This window comes from Anopheles maculipalpis, chromosome 3RL (assembly GCF_943734695.1).
Source record: "Anopheles maculipalpis chromosome 3RL, idAnoMacuDA_375_x, whole genome shotgun sequence".
Classification (NCBI taxonomy): domain Eukaryota; kingdom Metazoa; phylum Arthropoda; class Insecta; order Diptera; family Culicidae; genus Anopheles; species Anopheles maculipalpis.
Genome location: NC_064872.1, coordinates 39,820,280 through 39,844,190, shown reverse-complemented (window position 1 = coordinate 39,844,190; position 23,911 = coordinate 39,820,280). Strand labels below are relative to the sequence as shown.

The 23,911-nt window shown below is 41.5% G+C and overlaps 2 protein-coding genes across 2 annotated transcripts in view; one reads left to right on the top strand and one right to left on the bottom strand.

Annotated features, from left to right (window-relative positions):
- LOC126565731 (protein brawnin) overlaps nt 1–23,911 on the top strand; it is a 402,985-nt gene that overhangs the window by 311,706 nt on the left and 67,368 nt on the right. The window lies entirely within an intron of this gene.
- LOC126564105 (cyclic nucleotide-gated cation channel subunit A) overlaps nt 1–23,911 on the bottom strand; it is a 51,717-nt gene that overhangs the window by 24,838 nt on the left and 2,968 nt on the right. The gene's annotated exons all lie outside the window — the stretch shown is intronic.

The window sequence follows — 23,911 nt, the reverse complement described above, 5'->3', positions numbered from 1 at the left end:
GCCTCGGCAGGCGATAAATCGAGCTGACGTCAAACGGAGTAGAAAATAGGAAGGATCCCTTAACGGAGACGCTACAATTATGAAGTCGTTACGACTGTAAAGATACAAGCGATAGGAGGTTATAAGGCAAAAAAATCCTTTAAAGAGTCGCGTTGTAACTTTTGTGGGACGATGCTAGGTCGTACTCTTGACAATAGCAACAACATTTTGTATTAATTAGTTCCGAATACATTGGAATTTTTGGAAAAATATGTATCAAGCCAGCGTAGGTTAGATATCGATACGTTATAGCTTGTTAAATTTCTGCTAAAGAATATTGTCTATCTGTAAATTATTCGCGCCCTATCGCATTCTACATATTTCCCAGTGCTTACGGGTGTGCGGTAGGAACCGCTTTCGAATTACTGGACTAAAAGACGCTTCCCCGTAAACAGGACGGAAAATTCATCTACGAGAGAATTTAGTCAAGGAAACTGAAAATGACAGGCCAATACCTCTGAGTATGTAATTGCCAATGGAAAAGCTTTGAGCATGTAAAATAGCTCGTAAACAGCATTTCATGCAAACAAATAAAGTTTTCTTTATTTTCATCTCTGCTTTTATTCTATCGAACACAAGCAGATTTTGACACAGCAAAATATGCATAATGTTTTAAACATTTTCCATACAGCCTAACGCCCATTGAAGAGGACAGCGAAGCGATGCTACGATCTGCGAATGCACTACTATCAATTTGATTTAAATGAATCAACAAACGCAGCAGATAGAGAAACCCAAGCAAGCGAATGATAACAGCAAATGTCACTGGCACGTCAAATGGAACGAAGAAGAGTCTCGATAGCGGTAGAACAACCAATAAACATTAAAATTGACACAAATTGTTAATGGTGTATTGTGTCTCTTTGTGGTGGCTCCCGTAAAGTCCCTGGCAACCGATAGCGGGAAGGGCAGCGCAAATCAAAATACATTACTATGAAAATCTTCAGCGCGAGTGTTCCATTTTGTTGCTGTTTATTTATCATTTTACCCTATTTTTTTTCTCATCTCCTTCATTCATCTTGCAAGCGTAGGTAGGTTTGCGCTGTTAAAAAAGTAGTATTTGCTCAACCCACCATCCCGCAATCCTACACACACACACACACACAAAGGCAAGATTCACCATTGCGCTTCGGTTTGCAGCGCAGGGAAGGCCTTAATCCGTGGTTCGTAAAAATCATCTCCCTGGACATAACGCAAATCGGAGTACACTCATTCAATGTCACACCGTAACCGCGCAACGACTATCTTCAACCACCGTTTCTGAGCGATACGGTAATGGTTTAGAGTGAGATAGAGAGACCGAGAGCGAATGAAAGAAACAGTGATGGACGTGTGCGGTGCCGTGACCAGGAACGGAGACCCATTCAAACGCCATCATTGACGTTTTGTGTGAAATCAAATGGTCGTAAAGTTTTATTTTATTGCATTTTTCATTTTCAATCATATTTTATCGAGTGGCCAATGATAAGCGACGGGGCGTTGCTGGTGACGTAAGTCTACCTGGCTGAACATACACGGGTTAGCGGGTTGGGAATGAATGTTTTCCTTTGCAGGAAATACATCCTGATGAGTAAGCACAATTTTAGCATTTTTACAAAGAGCCATTGAAGCATTGTTTCCGTGTGCAACAAAAAAGCCAGCGTGCGTGATAGGTATTTTAGAATTCTAAATTGTATCGCAATTACAACGATACACTTTTTCAGTGACCAAATATTCTAATACACAATGGAAGATTCTAATATGTTTTTCTCGCATCTTGACTGGTGTTAAGTAAAATCGGACACTCTTTGGCTTCCACTTCCGAACAGCATTAGCAAACATTCTGCACGGTAAAACACGATGCTGCTACCACTTCTGCAAGCAGGCGAGTGGACAAACATGTGGCAACAAAAAAAAAAAAAAAACGTCGTTGCTATCACAATCGACTTCGTACCAGCAGGACAGTATGACTGTGTACACTGGGACTGGGTCTGAGTCGCTTCCTCTAACGTAATGACACGATCACGTTGTCGTTCCCGACAAGGTAAGATTGTCAATTTATGTTGCGTTGCATTATGTTACGGTTCGCCGTCTTGTTGTGGCGATGCGCTCTCGTCCCTCTTCCGCGGTTTGCTTCCGTTCCGTCACTCATCGTTTTATACCTGTTTGTCATTCGGGTAAGCTCGTAACGGTCGGTGTTGAACGGCGCACGGAACACAAAAATAAAGCAGCCGGAGGACAAACCCGTCCACCGACGACCGGTGGCAACAAACATGAATAGCATTCACAATGTGATTAGGAATGAAAAGGTTGCTCGAACGGTTGGGTGATGAGTTTCGTTACGGTTGCGATAAGTTTTAAGCAACTAGCAATATGCTGGATGAGTTTTTTTTTCTCGTTTCCTTTGGGTCTTCCTCGTTTGCAAGGTCAAGACGTGGCAAACCGCACAATCTAGTGCAATGGGGTAAGTTTTTCCATCTTGTGATGGAGAACCATCTTGAGTAGGATTGTGGAGCACTGATTGTACAGCTTTTCATTCGTACGTTTTTGGTTTGGTAATGTTTCTGTTGACAGGACGGTGAAAAAAACTAGAAGATAGCATTGGAACTGTAAAGTATGATGACGTCACAAACAATGCATGTTGTTTGTATGTTAACGATAGTATAAATTGATGAAATAAAAGACTGAAAACTTTTTGAGATAAGAAAATTCTTAAATTGTTTCTTAAAGCCTGGATTGAACTGTCATGGCTTGAAACATGTCTCTACATTAACACACCATTTGAGAATTTTTATTCAACGAAATCAGTTTGAAGGATTGTATTATAACAAATGATCCTCGTTTTTCAATTCTCAAAAAAAAAATTGAGGTAAAAGGTCAAACAGTCTTGGTATGCAATGTAAGAAAAGCGCATGTAAAATTCACCAAGCACGTGTGCCACAAATCTTTCCAAGTGAAGTTTTTTTTTTCGCCGGTAACGATTCTATCAATCTGCAAGATTATCTTGCAAACGTACGAAACGAAAAACGACGTGAGGCGGGAAGAATTCTCACCCAATGGGCTCAAACGTACGCACCAACTTCGATCTTTGAGCCGATACGTGCTCCGCTCGAAACTGTTGACACAATCATATTCCACAAGCAAACTAACCAATCCATCTTGTGAAGCTATTTGTCGACCGAAAAGATGGATTTCTTAACGATTTTCACCCCCGACGAGACCAGCCCGAGGGAGTGCGTTGCCGGGTACTGCTGAATGTGTGAAGGTGTGCGTCGGATGTGGTGTTTTTTTTTTTTTTTTTTTGTAGAAGAAACCAGGGTTCCTTACGAAAAGCTCTCACCAACCTAACAACAGATTGAACAGCGCTCTCAAGTTGATTAATTACTTTCCTAATCTCAGTGAATTGCTCAAATTTACACACCGCTTCCAAAGACCGACACACACTTCCGCCAACCACGTTAAGCCAGTACAATTTTGCGATCGAATTGCAATAAATCATGACAAGCTTGATGAACGCTTTTTCCTAAGAATACTTACAGCATCACGACAAAAGGCCGAACGAAATGTAAACAGGGCGGCGTAGGTGCAAATATTTGGTCGAAATGTCGTGATAAGTATTTTCTGTGGTGATTGATTTTGCAGTTAATTGCATGTACCAACAAGATGGAGGGAAAATTTGCTCCGGATAATAAGGTACTTATTAGTAGTGTGTAGAAAAAGGCGGTGTGTGCGAGTAAAACGTGTGGAGCGAGAATTGTTTGATTTCTACTCGAAGGCACATTGAATTGACACAAGCCAAATATTTGATCTATGTGATTGGGGATAGAGGCTGAAAGGATGCTATTGTTGGGGGTTTTTTTTAACAATATTTCATTAGAATAAAATCGGGATTGACTAGACAACATTCACCTTTTTCTGGTACGTAATGAGCTAATGTGTACCGCACACCAATCACAAAACACAGTTCGAAAGAGCCGTAATAGACGTGTAACAAACTTCCGGCACTTTGCGTAGAGCAAAAACATTTGTCCAATCTATTTGGCGCAAATATTGACCCACAACTTCTCGACATCTCGAGTACATTAGCGTGCAAGCAAAGCTTCGACACGCGTACTCCACAATTGTACCACATGGTGGGAATATGTGAAAATGATTCGATTTTAAATCAACTACAATTTGGAGTTGCTGTTCGGTTTGGCAAGAAACGGCTCAAGAAAAATGTCGCATATTAATACTTTGTTGTACATTTTACTGTGTACCGAGTTTCACTGCAAAGAAGTTTGGCCTGACATTCTAAGGACTACCGTCTTCTACATGTACGAAACTTGCACCCTGATTTGCTGCACACAAATGGCACACAAACTTAATTCTTGTTCCGATTTTGCTTAATTTACCGGAACGCTTATCGTAGCCAAATGTACCAACTATTCTTACTTTGTTTGCCCACTGCACTTACTGGCCACTGTGTGTTGGCGCCCTTAAGTGTATTCGGCCTGCAGTACTAGAACGATGAGACGATTCGTTTTCAACATCCTTGAGCTACGCCAAACCAAGCCAAGGATTGGCCAGTGATAGAATTCATTAGCAACAAATCATCCGGCTCTAGCTTTCGCTACGCCTTTTCGACTCTACGTACTACTGTGGAGTAACTTTTTTGATACTTTGCTTCGGTGAATTGAAGCAGAAGTGCAGCACGTTCGAAAGAGCAGGAAGAAAACGGGAGAGATAAGTTTTCATTTCTTGTCACGGAGAAAAACTGTCACGGTAGATCATAAATTTTAATTGTTTCCTGAGGAAAAAAAAACATTTTCTATCCGTGTTCTTATTGCAGCGCTCAGTAGACCAATGGAGCGGACATGGTAGCGAACATAAATTGTTTCTTCACCGTTTGTTGCGAGCAGTGATACCTGCACCGACGGTGGTTCACTTTTTCTTGATGACCAGGCAGGCCTGGTCAACACTTTAGCTTTGCTGCCGTTGAAACAATTCATAATGAAGCAAGCGTTCGTTCGGTTGCGAATGAAGCGAAGGATGGAAACATTGCTAACTTTTGCTCGGGAAAATGATTACCTACATCGTATTTTATCACACTTGTTTGATTTTTTTTCCCAAAAAACTTTAAAGCACATTGGCTTCAACGAACAACAGAGCCACTATTCATGTCTGATTGGGTGGTTAGCACAATGTTTCAATTTTCCATTCTAGCAGGAAGCGACACATAAAGCGTTTGCCCATAAATCACTATCACTTAGACATCTCTTGCCTAGCTTAGCCGGCTTCAACCGGTCCGCAGTGTCACATTTCCGAACACGAAACTGATTCTGCTAGCGCATACTTGGTGTTTGATATGAAGTGGCAGATTTGGTTTTTTTTTTCATACATTCACAAAAACACTTTTCACCATTTCACTAAAACACTTTTTCAACAGACAATGTATTGCGTCGAAAACACGGCAGCTGATGGATTAGGCAAACAGCATGAAATGTAATCCTTTACGGATTTCTTGAGATGAATCTGCATTGAGAACAATTTTGGTGTTTTCATAAATTATTCAACATTCTTTTTTGTTTACTCAAGTCACACAAATGTATCAATTATTCGCCAAGGATTTCATATTTGCAATAATTTGATTCAAAATGTCGCATTACAGATCGCACTAATCGACACTACTTTCACTACATTTCAGCAAGCGAGTACAACGCACTAAACTGTGCTTTGAATTGTTATAAACCAATGTTGTTTTACGATCTTTGCTCCATCCTATTCAAAAGCCATTTTCTAACACATTTTCCACGATTAAAAATTCAAACTCTCACAATAGACGCTCTTAAATTTCCACTGTTAATTTCGTTAAGAGCTTGTTACAATGAGACCACCTCACAGATCACCGCGCAGGTGCTCCATTCAAGTGCACGCCGAAAGTGAAACTAATGAATTGCATTCCCCGCAGGCGACGGAACGCACTCGTCACCAAACGCAATCGAATCGGCGCTGTCGTTCGGCAGTGTTTAAGCAAATAATCTTCCTCGCCCGTTTGGTCGTTGGTGCGGCCGTGCCGACCGTTGTTGTTGTTGTAGTTTTCGTTGGATCTGCAAACCTTGCGGGTAGCTTCTTCAACTGACCGGTGTCGGTATTAGTAACGGCCAACCACCTTCACCTCCTTGCTCGGCGGCAGCAGCAAACGGGCGGATGTTCGACCTTCCTGTGGAAGCGAATGGGGAAGGATGGTTGGAACCTTGTCGGACTGATTGTGGGTGTTGCACGCAGATGGCGTTGTGGACCGGATGGATCCGATCGTTCAGTGTGTTGTTATTCGCGCGTTCGAACAGGTGTTTTGACTCTGTATTAGTAGGATGTTGTTCGATTGAAGAGTGAGCCGAATAGGAAAGAAACTATTATAACCCTTTCCTTCTGCGAACATTCCTCGCCTATCCGTTTCTTAATCACTATCAGCATGAGTAAGGGTCTTCTAGCAGTACCAAGTCACAAAACATAGGGAAATGGAAGAACCCGATCGGAAATGTCTTTACTCTTTCGCCAACATCGGGCACTAATTGCGGTATCCTTTCCTGGGACAAAATTCGGTGCAAACAATTGAATGTCAAACGGGAGCGCGTAACTTTCGGAAACCTTCACCGCATTGTAGCCGTTCGGTGAGTTCTTTTCGCTATTTTACTTTTCGTTAGTGGTAGAACGACAATGAAAGTTGGGGTGAGGTGACAGACTTAAGCCTTCGTGTTTGAAGCGTATTTGTGTGGTGCGGATCGATCGAATCGAACGCTGTAACGAATAAAGATGCGACAAGTGGTGATAGCAGGGAACGCTAGAAGGGTACCAGAGAAGCGCTTGATGTTCAATAATAATTGGCGCCCATGATGGTAGGCAAATAAGATGTAATAAAATTTTATACACCACCATCAGCTCCAGCCGAGGAAGGTAGACAACACTCGGTTGGCGGCTGTTGCTGTTAGACATCGATTTCTACCAACGACGACTACATTTCGGTCTGGGTTAACCGGTAGTGCGTGCAGATAGGATTGCTTGTACTTTTGCGAGTGCAACTGAAAACTGGCGGCCGTATGCTGCTGGACAAATTGGCGGATAATTAATTTATGGAAGCCAATTAATAGCAGTGTCAGCTATTTTATCGCAATCGGTTGTTTTGACACTAGCCGTGACAACCGTGCGTATGTTGAGCTGATTGAGGGCTGTGTCAAAACAAGTGTTAATGTGTCGTGCCGTGTTGATGGTGGTTGGAAGCGTTGGTGGCACTGTTGCTGCTACATGGTAAAACCAACCATTGTAAAACTCCCCCACTGTGGAAGGATTCATTTCGAGATGTATAAAATAAAACAACATTACGGCAACAAATGATGGCTGCGACTCATAATCATCATCAAAGTAATTAATGGCACGCAACCAACGCAACTGACCGCACCACACACTCGGGACCAAAGTCGGAAGACAGCAAAGCGAAGATGCTCCAAAGTGTCCACACCCCGGCGCGGGTAGACAAACACAGAACTACCAACAAACAGGGCTACCAACTGACGGGAGTAATTAAAAGCGAATGACTTCAACGATGGCATTAGAACGGGGCCACCCGATGGTCATGCCGGTGTGCTGTCTTGCTCTAGTCCATTCTCGGAGTTCAACAGCTTTTAAGTGGGCTAAGTTCAACCATTCAAACCAACCCACTTCACACCCGCTGCCCTTTCGGTGTTTTGCCCTGGATGGCCATAGACGACCCTGTGGGACGTGTCGCCCTGGTAACGCGCTTGACTCGGGGCGTTTGACTTGATGAGTTTTATTTTGTTCTTTTTACCGTTGTTAAGTTAAAAGCACTGAAACACAAACCTCAATCGGGCGGATCGGGTGCGTGAGGGATGGAAAATGGTTGCCCAAAAGATGGTGGAACCGGAAGTTAATTATCTGCCGTTTGGATGGGATGGTTTGTTTTGTTTTCCATTCCCTTCTAACGGGCTTCCCTTACGACAACAACGTGGCGGCTTCGGGCTCATGGCAAGCCACCAACGAACGTTGGTTCAATTACAGCATTCTAGACACGACGCAAGGACTCGTGGTGTGTTGTGTTTTCACTGTTTGTGATGCGACGCTTTGCTTTTTGCCTTCCGATGTTTTCTTTTCCCATCTCGTGAGGTGGTTTCTCCCAGGATTTTGACGAGCCCTGAACTCGAAGCTATTTTGTTTCGCGATTCTGGCACGCCTTGAGGATGGGTGTTTCCTCTGGTTGGTCAATGTTTACCTTTTGGCCGGGACAGAGTGCGACCTTCAAATGAACGTCCATTGGTTCGATGTCCCTGGCAATGGTGATACCGTGGTGGAAGCTCTACTGTTGGCAATCGTCTATAAATTCATCAACCAAGCGATACAGCCAATCGAGTTGTCGTGTCATGTAAAGTCGAAGGAAACATTTATTCGTCCGTCGGCTGGACATAGCCAGCAAACTTGACCTCCGTAGATATAACATCTACCCACCCCTGTATAGCTTCCTGAGGAGGCTTGTTTCTTGCTCCAACTCTAACCTATGCTCAGCCGCAGCCCTCCGACATTGGCAATCGTAAAATGCACGATTGCATTGAGAAACCGTGCGTTGCGTTGGCCAAATGGCACAGGGAAGGTGGCCGTAAAAAACTGAACGGCAAATTACTGCACTTTAAATGCAGCTCACACGACAAACCGGCAGATAGCGTGCACGGCATGGCAACGTGCAGCTACAGCAGATCGATCGAGAAATCATGCTTTGACGCATTTACTGCAAAGTGATGGTTACAACTGATGCTTTATGGATATTTGCGTACAATTTATGTTGACACTCGGCGGTTTGAAGCATATTTCCGTAAAAGGCAGCCAAAAGAGGTCTTAAAGACTTTAATGAGCATGATGGTTGAAGGTTGTCGTTAGACGATTGTATGTAAATTTGCATTAATAAATTATGATTCGATCAAGTATGAAATTGTATAGCTATCGTTGAATGCCACGTCCCGTGTCAAACATCAATATCGGCACTTTGTAGGAATCGATACACATTTAGAACACACATTCACTAGGAAAATGTATTTTTTTATCTTTACCCTTCAAATAATATGTTGATCTTCGAGATGGGTTTCCTGAAATTGGCATGTCTTTTCTTGGTACTTTGGGGTGAGCTAACGAACGATGTTTTTTTCTGAGAAATTATTTCATTGTTATGCATTCTGCTTATCGAAAATAAATGTCTTTTGAATAACATGTAGGATGTGAAATAAGTGGACTGAATTCTAAAATTAATGTTGTGAGAAGCAAGATTTCAGTTTCCACATGACCAGTTGGGTGATACAATTGGTAAGAATGTGTGCAACAAGCAAATTTCACACAACGTACAAGCGTGTGGAAATTCAGACTCAATTTAGGTCTGTCTTTTTATCAGGACATCGAGAAAAGCATTTCAACCATAAACAATTCAATTACACAGTACGATTCTAGGCCGGTATGCATTTTTTCACAAATTTTGCTTAAGCTGTATTTATAAATATAATATAATATTAGTTTATTATCATTTTTCGTCTTTACATATTGGTCTTTTTTCGAGTTACAGCTAAAAAGCTTTTCAGCGAAAGTTACTATTGTTTGGAGACATTGTCCATCAGAGGTAATGTGTACTTTTCAATTGGAATACCTTTGTTTGTTTGTTTTTTTTTTACTCTAACTACACTCATTTTACCTTAGTGACTAACTAACCTAACTTTCAGTTATTAACTAAGATGACTATGAAAAAATATCCTTGATATGGATGTGAGGTGAGTTTAGTGAATCATATGTAATTTTTCCCTTTTTAAATTATTATTATGTCCTTTAAAGACAAGCTATTGCTTTCACTATATATATTCACTAGTCTTGTTCTAGGGGGCGCATTTAATAGCATTCTAAGAACCCTATTCAAGGCGACCTGAATTTTATTTAGGTTAGTACTGGCTCACGTTTGCCATACAGTTATTGCATATGTTGCTGACGGACGAAAAACTTGTTTATAACAGGTTGGCTGATAAGTCCCCGGTCTGACACATAGATGGCGCCGCGAGTATTAAATGCATATTATTTTTTTAAAGCACCAACCTTCAAATGATTCGTGTCAAAATTTGACGTTTGTATGTCAATTAGTTTGTGAGACAGAGCGTCTTTTGTCAAGCAACTTTTGGTTGCTTGACGAACGAAAAAATAACGAAGAAGAAAAAAGTGTTGTTCCACCAAGACAACGCACCGTGCCACAAGTCATGGAGAACGATGGCAAAAATTCATGAATTGGGCTTCGAATTGCTTCCCCACCCACCGTATTCTCCAGATCTGGCCCCAGCGACTTTTTCTTGTTCTCAGACCTCAAAAGGATGCTCGCAGGGAAAAAATTTGGCTGCAATGAAGAGGTGGTCGCCGAAACTGAGGCCTATTTTGAGGCAAAACCGAAGGAGTATTACCAAAATGGTATCAAAAAATTGGAAGGTCGTTATAATCGTTGTATCGCTCTTGAAGGGAACTATGTTGAATAATAAAAACGAATTTTGACAAAAAAATGTGTTTTTCTTTGTTAGACCGGGGACTTATCAGCCAACCTGTTAGATAGCCATTTTGTTTTTTAGCAATAATATTGAGCTTCGATTTATAAGGTGGTAAAGATTTTTTGTCAGGATTTTACACTTCCTAATCACATCATATATGTGGTCGCGGAATAATAACTTTTTATCGAAAAAAAAATCCTCAGGTACTTTACTCTCGGTGACCATGGGATGGTGGAGTCGGCAAGTTTTAGGAAATGGGAACCTGGATTTATTAGATTTTGGCGCATTTTGTGCAGTGCTTGCGTTTTGCCTTCTTTATCTTAATTTTCCACTTATTTTTCCACTTGATGATTATGTTGAAGCTACGCTGCGTAGAGCTGTGCAGCTCAACTAATGTTCTACCCTTCGCTGAGATCGCTGTGTTGTCAGCGAACATGAACAACTGGCTGCCGTTGTGGAAGTGGAGGAACATCCGAAACATAAAGCAGGTAATGCTACACAGAATGTTCTATGTTTCAGATAACTCTGCAGAAACTTGTTGAGCTAAACTGGCAGTTTGAAACGCATCATCTTGTGAATAAGCCCATCATGCCAAACGTTGTCAAACGCGTTTTCTAAGTCGAGTATAACAACATCAGTAGATTTTTTGTCACATTTGTTCTGCTTATATTGTTTACAAAGCGAAGAAGTTGATGAGTCGTAGAATGACCTTCACGAAACCCAAATTGTGTTGGTGGAATAATGCTTAGTTCGTTTGACACTTCTTTCAGTCTTCGTAGGACCAGCATCTCGAATAGTTTTCCAAGAGCTGAGAGGAGACTGATAGGCCTGCAGCTGGATGACAGCGTTGGGTCTTTCCCAGGTTTGATGACAGGAACCACTCTAGCACATTTTCATGTCTTAGGAAAATATCCTAGCTCGAGACATTCGTTAAAGATGTTTGCTAGAAGAACAAATACTTTCTCGGTCAGGTGCTTAAGCAGAATGTTGAAAATGCCATCGAAACCAGGTGCTTTCATGTTTTTCAATCCCTTAACAGTGCAATGAAGTTCCTCTGGTGTTATGCGATTTTCGGAAGGGAAAGGTGACGGCTTACTCTCAAGATGCCGTATACTTGCGGCAACATCATGTTCGTAAGGGCTGCGAATGTTTTCGCCTAGACGGTTGGTACTGGCAAACTGCTCGGAGAGTTTATTTGTTTTCTCTGCGGGAGTCAGTAGAGGGCCTGTATTTGATGCCAAGGGAGGAACGGGTCTTGGTTTTCAATGTAGAATTTTTGGAACCTTCCAGAATAGTGATAAATGGGGATGAAGGTTAGCCATTTGAGTTATGAATGGTGTGCTATGAATTATGCGCTTATGAAATACTCGACCACCGATATAGCGAATCAGCATAAATAGACACAAAATCCTACCAAATAGGTACGAAAGTCGTTGCGATTGATATGGAAAATGTTTATTAGCTGGTTGAAGAGTTGAAAATGTAAAAAACTTTTTTATATTACTATTTTATGAAATTACTTAGTTTCTGCACTCGAAAACCAAATGAAAATCATATTTTTATAGTGGTTAAACATAAACTGCTTGGTTTCTACCATCAAATGATAAAAATAAAAAATCGTATCCCAAAAACATTTTAAAATTTGATTTCAAGATTTGAACCGGTACGTATATACAAATGCGTTCAAACTTCTTCTGTCATGCTAGGTAAAATCCGTTTGCATTAAAAAAAAATGTTGGTCTAGCAAGCGAAGTGTCTACAATTTATTTTTGTCAATTGATGGTTAAAACTAAGCACTTTATGTGTAACCACTATAACAAATATAATTTTCACTTGATTTTTGCGCGCAGAAACCATTAAATAGTAATGTAAAAAAGTTTGTTTACATTTGCATTTCCCTGTAAGATATTTCCTACTCATTATTTGCTGTATCCCGAGCATACTCGGTTGGAGGTTTTAAAAAACGTGTAACCAAGAGTTGGTAAAGCTAGTCCTTGTCCTTGTGATTCAATTGAAGAACTAATAAATTATTCAATTCAATTCATATTCAATGATAATTTCACTATATAGAATACAGGCAGTTTTACCTTAGTATACGCATTAGTATAACTGACAATAGATTGTGCAGTCTCAATAGTAGAAGACAGATATGGAAAAATGATCAATTTATACCGAATAAACTTCAAAAGGAACATACTTAAATGTAACAACAAATTAATGTTCAATTAGGCTTGCCCAAATTGCTTTTGCTTCCCAAGTTCCATGATTTGAAAACGTCAGGAAGCGTTAACTAATTTTCCATCATTAAAAGCCTTTTCTTAAAGTCTAACATCTCACAGCATTATATGATGCATGCTGTAAGACGAGTTGCTTACGCCATTTCGTTTGAAATGACGTATCGCAAAGCACAGTACAGCAGACACTTGAACAAAAAAAAAACGAACGTAAAAAGACTAAGAGTAAAGCACAACAACAAAAAATGCCCCCCGTCGAAAAGGGGAAGCTTTCGCCCGGAAAAATCCTATTACGCGTGAAGCTGAAAAATGTGCTCATCGATTATTATGGAAATAATGTGCGTCCGTCTCACGTGAGACCCGGGTTCCAGTGTATGCAAATAAAGCCGTTGCCTTGACACTGGTATTCGTACGTGAGCGAGGTCTGGGATTGCGTTTGTGGATGATACGTATCAGAGATTGTGTGTGTATGTGTGTTTGGATTTGCTCTTACATCAGCGTCCGAAGGATGTAAAAACAACAACTTCACCGAAGGGAAACGGACCAGAAATGACAAAACCCGTTCAGCCGACCACTCCCTCCCCTGATCGCCCTTTCCTCCCCCCCCCGGTTAACCGTTTCCAGGCGGCCATCCTTGAGCGCGCGTAGGAGTGTGACGTGAAAGGCAAAGGATAACAAAACATTTGCCGTCATGTTTGACTCCCGGCTCGTTCGTCGCCCGGGTTTCGACGCAAGGATTCGCCAGAACGCAACTTTATGCGCTACCTCACTTACGCTCCTTCTTCATCCGATATAAATTCATTTCCCGTTCTCGTCACTGTAGATGTTTACGCGGGGATCGGACGATACTAGCGTGGGGCGACGCCTACCGATGTGATATGTAGTGGTTAACATTTTTTTGTTTTGCTGTTGCTTCTTTCGCAATCAGAAATCGGGGTGGCAAAAAGGCACTTGCAAAGCAGCTAAACAAAAAGACAAACGAAAAAGTGATTGAAATTGAAAAATTGCTTCCATTTTGTAGCCTTAGTGAGACACACAATATCGTTCATGCTTTGAAAGGAAGTTACAAGTACAGCAGCCCAAAATGAGCAGACCCAATGTGCATTGAAAGAACCGTGTATCCTTTACGATATGTTCAAGATAAGAAAAGCAATTCTAAATTGCTAAGAAACTACTTTTCCTGGCTTGAAATGAAATAATCCTCCAAGGCTTTCATTAAAGCAGAATGTAAAGAACAACTGCACTAAAAGTTTTACGGAAGAATCTCGAGTGATTTAAAGTGAAGCATTAAAAATTTAAATAACATTCTCCGTTACGCTTTTTTTTGTGCAATTTAATTTCCATACATCGCTGTGACCTTCCGAATGCACGAGATAAATGTGAACCAGATGGTGAAATCGGTTTTCATATGCCTTTGAAACTATGCCGTTTATGGCATGCAACCACCATATGCGGTGATCGGTCTCCTGCGGATAACGAGACCTGGAAAGTCGTTCCCGTGACACCATTTGAATAAGTGTGACCCTTGAATCTAGAGCCCCGGTTTAGCGATGGTGCACAGACCGACGGTTGGCAATGTTTGCTGGCATTTTGCTCTCCCTTATACCACCGTAAAAGCTCTTGCATGAAAGGTAAAAGTTCTAATTGAATGGAGAAGTTTTAAAATTCCGACTACGGTTGTCACGGAAACAGGCAGCATTTGGAGGGAAAGCATAAAAACTAGATTTTAATAAAAAAAAGGAAAGAAGGAAACCCATTACGCTGGATCTGTTGCCTTATGCTGACTGTACTAAGCACAGTGGGAAGCTTGCTAGCGGTGCAATGAGTCGTCTAGAGTAGGAAAAAGTTTATTCAAATCGTTTTAAGATTTCCTAATGCAATGGCTTCTGTGTAAAATAATTGTTTTAAATTGAAAATGTGAAAAACATATCTACACGCATGGAGTCTTCACAAATGCACAGCGAATATCTCCACAGTATGGTGGCATGGATGGATTGAGGGTATTGAAGCCGTTGATTAAAAACGCTGAAATTAATTTCTAGTGCAGATAGGCTTTAACATTGAGAAACCGATTCAAACCATACCAGCCAAAGATGCTAATGCGTGAATAGAATTTTAGCTAATTTATATCATTGCTAGAGACACACATGCAAAATATTACGAAAACAAGGTTGCCAAAACCAAAAAAAAAAAAACTCCCAGAAGGTAATGGCCAAAACGGAACTGTAATAACCGTTTACAACTCAACGCCATGGTAACCTGCATAGCTCCATCCCTTCAAAAAACCACATTATCCCCTTTCTTTTGGCATTGTAGAACGGTTTGGCATAGTTCCGTTGGCTGCCCGAACTCTGACAGCAATAGTAGATCCAGCTTCACCGCAGCTATTAGATTAGATGGTTTTGGTACGCGTTTTACTTCTGTTTTATACCCAAAAGTCGACCTGTACCACAGTCACCGTAAACATTGTACGGATGGTCTGGAGCTTCTGGACGGCTCGAAGTTCAAACACCAGCCCGAGACGCAAAGTGTTTGGCATCCAGAGGCAGGAGTATGCGAACGGTTGACATCTTTACTGCCGGTAAACAGAGGGAAGTTTGAAATTGATCTTACGGGCGTGTACTACTGGTGAATGAAATCGTTTCAAAAATCCATGTTCTCGTTTGTTTTGTTCTTCTAAGGAAGCAACCGAAGTCATGGTGAAGATAGTGGCGTGAAAATATCTTGCATGGTGTGCCAACTAGCAACGGTTTCGGTGTGGTCAGGGAAAGGATGACAGCTTTCAGGCTGCTGTTTTTCGTGGGTTTAGACAAGCTTCCCTTCTAGCTACACACGTCCCTTTTTAAAACGAAAGCATTTTAAGACGATCCGATCCACCACGATCGGACAGCGAACGGCCCAAGGGGTGGACTGGTTAAATTTGAAATGATTTACGATTACGGTCCGGGAATGGCTACTTGGTGTTTGTTCCAACTAGCGCAGCGAACGTTTGCCGGCAAACCATCCTGGTCCGGGGCCAGGCGGACGATGGATAATATTTTATGCTTGCTTTCTTTGCAAAATATTGCATCCATTCATACCACTTATTCTCTGGCCCAATCCTGCCACCCTATTCGCCGATTATATTGGGTCGCTGGTTCATGTTTGACCATCCTTCAGTGTCGCTATTTGGATGCGCCTCATTGAGCAATCTCTCTCTTTGTGTGTGTTTGTGTGTGGGTACGGCAACCCAATTCCATCGCTAGGGCAACGGTAGATAGACCGATGGACAGACAAATAGACAATGACAGCAGTCGAAACTTTTGTCCAACACGACTTGGTCAGCAGGATTTTTCCCCTTGTGGTACGGAAAGGCTTACCTCCCTAGCGAACGTTTGTTGGTCTCCCTCGGGAGGAATTTTCTTCTCAAATTTCGTGCTCCTTTGGTGGCACACATCGCGACGGAAGTGGTGGAAACAATGCTTCCTTACGATGGCGTCCCATTCTTTTACAAGCGCATATCAAACAAAAGATCAGTGCCAGCGTAAGGATAAAGTAGCATTATGGAATGCAGTGCCATTTTGGGTCATAGGATAAATGATGCCTCTTAAAAAGAGATCAATGCAAAAAGAGAGAATAAAATGATCAAATACTTTAAGCGAAAACTTTGAGCTCATTGAATGTTGAAAATAATTAACATTAAGCTTTATTTGTTTTCTTGCACAAAATTTGATGAAAATCGTTCCAAGCGACAGACAGAAAGTGAAAGATGAATGAAATTTGTCCAAAATTAGTCAATAAGTCCGAGAAAGTATTGCAACTTACCAAAAAGATTTCATTCATTCTTCCCACTCGAATCGTTTCCGGTTCGTAATTCAACCCATAAGAAACACGCCCAAACATCTCAATGGAATGGAATTCATCATCAGCAAAACCGCCGTCACATCAAGCTGTTGTCAATCAATTCGGACAGTCCTGGGTGGAAGGAAAGTCATTCGCCACCATCTCCATTTCCCCACGCCCCGGCAAGGCTCCAAAAAATCAAACGCGAACATAAAGAGCGCCGGGTTGGCGCCCGAAAAATCAATGCCCCAACCGTACGGGAAAATGCCGGCCACTAGCCGAATCGCTAGCACGGAGGTTGAGTTTATTTACCGCAAATGATCACAATCGGAAAAGCACACAAACACGCGCACTCGGCTGCAGGAGCAGGGAGCAAACAGTGCAGGGATCAGTCCGGCAGTGCTTTTTCATCGGAGGCAATCCGATGGTGAATGAGCGTTCGATTTGCAGTGGGCGCTCGTTTTTCCGGGAAAACCTCCTCGAGCAAACCGGAACGGGCGAGCATGTATTTGCCTGCAGCCGCTTAAGGACACACAATTAACGCTCGAGGACGTATCGAGCGGTCTGGTAATGTTTTTCCTATTCCAAGAACTGTGGAATACCGGTTGGACCCGTTTGAATGCTGGAAAGTTTGGTTTGTTCTAGTGAGTGGAAATAACAATTCACCGACAAGTTGAATCGCCCGATTTTCGACTATTCGACCGTTCGAGAGTGAACATTGCGGCCCGATCGACAGCAGTCGTCAAGTTGTGTTGACGGGGAATGTTTGCCATAGAATTATCTTTCCCGCGCCGTCTTCGTGGCCCAAAAAGGGCGGCTCGTTCTTGCAAGATTATGTAGGGTTTGGGTCGCTCGTCTCCCATGACCTACCGCCAGTACCAGGAATGCCCACACGTTTACACGAAGAGTAGGGCAAGAAACGCAAAGAAAACATCGATTGGCAAGTAAGCGCAAGTTCACTGTCCTTTCCACTGCACTGTGGCACTCTTGTGGTGTAGGAGTGTGCAAAATCGAACGCAAACAACGGAACATTAATCTTCATCAGAAAGGATCAACCGTATACTTGCCTTCAAACGGACGCGTTCATTTCAGTGTTCGGGCAATCGTGGCATGGGTTGGTACGGGTGGAAGAGAAGAAACAGTGACCAGGCAAGCAACGCCAGGACCTGTGCCCTCCTGATAGTGATTGTGATGGTTTACAGGCAGCTGTGAATGAGTGGAAGTCACGCTTCCGCCACTTCGGAACCAACTTCCGGTGGTTTCTTATCGACTTTACAGACTTGAAAGTGCCCAATCTCGGTTTCGCCGAATGTGTGGCCATGTGTGTGTTTGTGCGTGCGTGTAAAATTATCTCTATTTTCACTCCCGGGGGCAAAGAATGATGTGACAGCGGTGGATTTTCGACGAACATTCAAGAGAGTGCACTTGCAGCACGAAAAGTGATAATTCATTGTCTGATGAATGGTATTAGATGATGGTTGAGAAGTGTGAATGGAACAATCCATTACTATTTATCATCTTTCATGGTGCTGTTTGCTATTGGATGGCTGCTTCTTTTCATAGTTTGACAGTTTTAATAAAAAGTGATGTGTTTTCGCTTTTCTATTCTTCGTGAAGTGAACATTTAGGCCGTTGCTCGAAATTTGAAGTAATAGAATAAGTAAGAGGAAACGATCCTATCAAACTATGTTTCTTTGACAAAGTTTACTTTAAAGCTTTTAACCCAATAATACGAAGTAAATAGATAACTAATTGAATAACGTTTAAAACCAAAAAGTTTACAATTTGCTGCAGCAAAACACTAGTTGAAATGTCTACAATTATTATAAATATAGATCCAAAGCTACAATAAAACATAAACCTAAAGCATGACGAAAAATTATGTAGTCGGTTTGGTTCAGCGTTAAATTGCAGTCAACAATTAAAGTCATGAATTTAATAAATGTGTTGTGTAAAATGTTCATGGTGCTTGACATCTAAATATTAAAATTAATTCAAACTATGCTAAAAAAGAGGTTAACAATATTCGAGTTTCTAATATAAAATCAACATTTTTAAACAGCTAATTGTCTGCAGAGACTTTTTAAAGTATATTTTCACGTAAATACCCATTAATTACCATCGTATACAAACGTCACAATTAAATTCCATCATTAGCACTGGGAGCATATCGGTCTAAAGCACGTAAATTCACGTCTGTAATGAGTACTATAGAAATAAAACAGCTATAACAACCCCTAGACTACAACGTCGAACGGTAGGTTACGGAGAACTTATGTGATACCGCTCTCCATAAATATCCCTACCATCAGGATAAACCCCCAATGCATGAGTTCACATTCATAAGCTCCTTAACGCAAGAAGTCACCGGTGAGCGGTCAGGCTGCACCCAAGGAAAAGCCGTAGTGCGACGACAACAATTTTCCCGCAGGCTCTAACCGTTCAGGCTTGACAGTTGTCTGACGGTGAATAGGAAACGCAATTTATCGTGCAAAGAAGCTTTGCGTCTCATCCACAGCATTAGGGCAAGATGAACTCACCCTTGCGCTTATGCTCTTATCAGGAAAGGTGTGTGAATATTATGGGCTCAAAATTATGCCTCTTTTGTACCAGACACCCATGCTGGTAGGAAGTGGTCGGTACTTGCAGTGAATGAAATGAGAGTGTAAGCTGGTCTGTGTTAATTGCGTTGCGGGAAAACGGAATAGACGAGACGGTACATGGTAACGAAATGCTCTCAGTTGTAAGCGTACAAACAAACACAGATAAATTGCATTATGATTCTTGAATGGAGCGTAACACAGCTCATTTGAAACTTTGGCAGGAGGAGGTGCATTTGTCTAACCAGCAGCCTTAATGGGTGTTTATAATATATTCTAATTATGAATGTGATGTAAGCAAATATTTTAAAACAGTCCCCAAATTCGTTTCATAGGTACACAATTCAAACGATTTAAAATACAATATCGATTTGGTTAACAGTCAACCTTACCAGCAGTTTTCCTTGTTATTTGCAGCAAAAGCCTGATTGTCTAAATATCAGTGCAGAGGCTCACCCAACTACACAGAGGGAAGCCGCAACGATTTGATGATTGCGCATATTCGATGCTTCGTTAATTGAAGTCCCTGTACAAGTCAATGGATCAGTCATTTTCTATCGCGTTTTATGATAAACAATTTGTAACGCCGAGGTATTGGAAAATACCATCACCACGCGGAACATTCCGCAACCACCAAAAACATCCAAACAACGTTTGCTTGCGTTGAAAACAATTAGCATTGAACAAAAGCTGATCAATCGACTAGTCTTCATACTTAGGCCCAATGGTCTCCTTTGTTTGAACGAAAACGTTTGATAATTTTTCCCCACTCTTGCCGATGCCATTAATAACCATCGTGTTTGTAGGACCGTTCCAATTTATTCGTCTACCGGTAAAGACTCATCTGGCATCAATCTGCTGGGGAATAGTTCACACCATGCTATATTTGCTTTTCCGTGCTTAGATTACAAAGCTTAATGTCGAACATAGTCTAGCTAAAGCAAGCCCTTTGCTATTGGAAGAATTGAGCAGCTAGGTTCCTAGTAAAACTCATCCACAATTTCTCCGACCAGAGTTAAAAATTCTACTGCCTCAAACTCATACTAATAGATGCCATTGTGATAATTGTTAAAAACTGCTTTACAACATGAAATTAAATTTACTACGAAGTACTACGTACTACTATGAAACTAAGCACTACGTGCTCAAGATTACTTCTTTCCTCAAATTTAGCTAAGATGGATTGCAGCACGAGAGATGGAAATTCAGTCTAAAGAAACAATATAGCTTCACTAAATCAGTGTGCAAAATAGAAAATCAACATCAAACGTCGGACAGGTTAAACAAAGCTTACCATACGCTGTTGACACAGAAGCATGGAATAGTTCAGCATCTGAAGGTAAGCATCCGTTTTGTTTTATTATTACATTCCACGTGATGTTTTAAGCAAACCATACCTCTTCCTCGACACTGGTGTTGTGTTTGATTTATTCGAGGAAACGGCAAAATTTTTGGAACCAGACAGGAAACATCGCAATTGTTCTACAAATCGCATTGACTGCTAAACAAATACAAACAGGAAGCACAGGCAAAACGTTCAAACAATGGCCGGCTGAACCGTTGGTTGTAAAAAGCATTTGTGTACGTAGCTACGGTTTTATGGCGAGCATGTTCAAGTGCAATGCAATCCTTATTAAATTCGTTTGAATTGGAAAATATGAAGTAGAGGGAATAAAAAAGAAAAAAGTTTGTTTGCGCCCATCGTCCGTTTGATTGTTCTGTGAACGATGGTGTGCTGGAGCAATTTTGGGGGTGTAATTTTTTAAGCTTTTGTGCAAGAGTTGCTCATTTTCACATTCTAGTGAATATTTTTGTTCATTTTACTACAGCATAAAATACTTATTCAATTTAAAGAAAATTCTTTTCCTTCGCTATACTTAATGCTACACACCAGTATACACAGAAAGAAAACACTACAAGAAAATGATGTGAAAGTTGCTGCTCAGATGCTTTGTATCACGTACATTGTCTAAGGGTCTCATTCATCATCTGGTTATTTCATTCATTTTCTCCACACAATATACCCCAAGGAGGAAGGAAAAAGAACCTAAACGTAGACGAAGGTAATGACGCCATGGGCATGCGCAATTAAGGCAATTTTCATTAATAAACTCTATCATATTTGAAGAACTTTCCGGGCAATGCATGATTTTATGATTGTTATAAAGCAGCTGGTTAAGAAAAATCACACACGATCGTCGCTATGAAACCGCATTTATAACAATGACAAATCCCATGAAATGAGTTGTTCAGAATGAATGTGAATCCTTAAAAGTCGAACCGTAAAAGCACGTTGAATACAGAAAGCATCGTTGTGTCTGCAAATTGCATACCCACTTTTTAAAATTGTCTAGAAAAAAAAAACCCCCGTGTAGAGATAACTGTAAAGATCATTTATTTGCCCACTCTTGGCCACGCATGCTCGGGCGTCAAGTGGATGCCATGAATAAAAAATGAATGATTACGCTTAACAGCATTGTTACGACACTGTATTCAACCGTAAAAATGGTGGGACGAAAAAAAGGGAATATCGGAAATCAGTGAAACATTAATAACGAAAATTTATGTTCACAATCACCTCCCCCCCCTCCCCCATTTCCCCCCTTTTGCCAAGTGTCTGATCAATCGATCGATTGGTTAGGTGCTGAGTGTAAAAATCGACTCCCGGGTTACACCGTCACCGTATTTATTTTCCGGTTTATGTCAACACCTGGAAAATAAGGCATGCATGCGTATGAATATTCCTGCCCTACGTTGGAGGCGGAGGAGCGAGACGGAATGGAATGAAAAACTCGAGTGGAAAATTATCATAAGCCAATACAAATGATGATTACACGCATATTCAAAATGAACTATACTCGCCAAGAGTCGAATATTCTAGCTTATCCGCCGGTATGGCTAAAGATGGAAATTTGCTATGCTTTATGTGGTCGTAATTTATGCCCATTAAGTTGCACGTCGTCAGTTTCGCGAGACTGGGGTGTTTGTTTTTTAGCATGGATTTTGTATGAACTGTAATATCATGATGACAGCGGGATGTAAACACTATGCAGCGCAGCGTTCAACAACCGGCAACATCACGTGTGTCATTCATTATGCATTTTGTTCACTGATAGAGCAACGAAACATCGGCCTTTGCGTGGAGGTCGTCAACATGGCGTTATGCTGTTAATTAACTAACCATGTCCGTCCGCTGTGATGGGGTTGCATGCGAAAATTGTAAAATAGAAGTGAAATTCAGGACAAGCAACGATTACATTGTAGACGCGATGGGTGATGATTAGGATTAGGTTGATTAGGATTTGCTTTGCAAATGTCTGTCCTGTACAAGGAACTTGGCGATAATATTCTTGTTTAGTTTAGGATAGGGACATAATGCTATTTATGTAATCCATTTATTTATCATTTTCCATTTAAAATCATTAAACCACAAAAACCAAACAACCCCTAAAGCACATTCCAACAAATCATGATTGGTCAAATAAATCTTCCAGTGACCCATTTTCCGTGCGGAGCAGAGATTAATCAAATGATTATTTATCAGCCTCCCACTCCTTGTTCGTACCAATTCGATTGATATCTGCGATTAGTTTAAATTAGTGATTTTGAAACACTTGTTTCGTTCGTTTCGACAGTAATATGCATTCACGCTCACACCGATTGATTGCAGTGCGTGCATTGAACTACCGACTTACATCACAACATCCCCCACCAGATCCCGCTGGCAGTACGGGTGGGGTGTACCGGCCACAAATGACATTTGCAAATTAACACCACCAAACCGCCGCGAGCGAACGCATCGGCCTCAAGGGGCTGATGTTACGATTTGCATTTGCAAATCCAAACACGTCCTCCCATCCCATAACCCTGTCCCCGTTAAGCATGCGGTCGTACCACGCCAATTACGCGACAGTCAAAACCTAATCAGGAGCTACACCCGAATCGATCGAGACCTTCCTCCGGTGGTCTCGTGCACTTGTGTGCACACACCTTCACGGAGTTGTGCTGCGTTTTGAATTTACCACATTGCTGTTTTTCATTAGAGGCTCATTGTGGCAAAAGGCACGTGCCACTGTGGAGCGCGTGTGTCCGTTCGTCGCATAAATATGCACTATATTAACGCTTCTGTACAACTGTCACAAAAAATCACCTCTTGCATCTGCACATTTCATCCATACGGTGCTAAAGAACTGCGGCAAATGCTTTCTACGACACGGGTAAAGTTTGTTGCAAAGCACTTGCAAACGTATCATCTCTTGCACAATAAGCTATGACCGTGGTCATGCCAGCACCTGCTATATGCGTACACCTGCACACGCTCCGATCGAAGGTTTCACAGAAACGTCACGGTAATCGGTGTCTTGGACGGTCTGTATCGCTGCCGGTATGGTAAGGTAAGGTGAGCTTCAATCGGTGGGAAATTAATCACACGGTAATGGAGACGGCGTTTAGCATGATGTGCAAATTTAAACGATGCTGCTATTTGGTCGTGATGTATGGACCATTAGCAATTGCTGCTTCACCGGCAAGGTTTGATTGAGTGTGATTACCGATGATCAATGATGCTGTGGATAATAGAAAGAAGCATCTTGACAGCAATGCCTAAATACAGCAAACGTACGCTCTATGATGTACCATTTCCACCCAACATGTGAATATTAAGGCTTTTTACAATGAAGTTCCT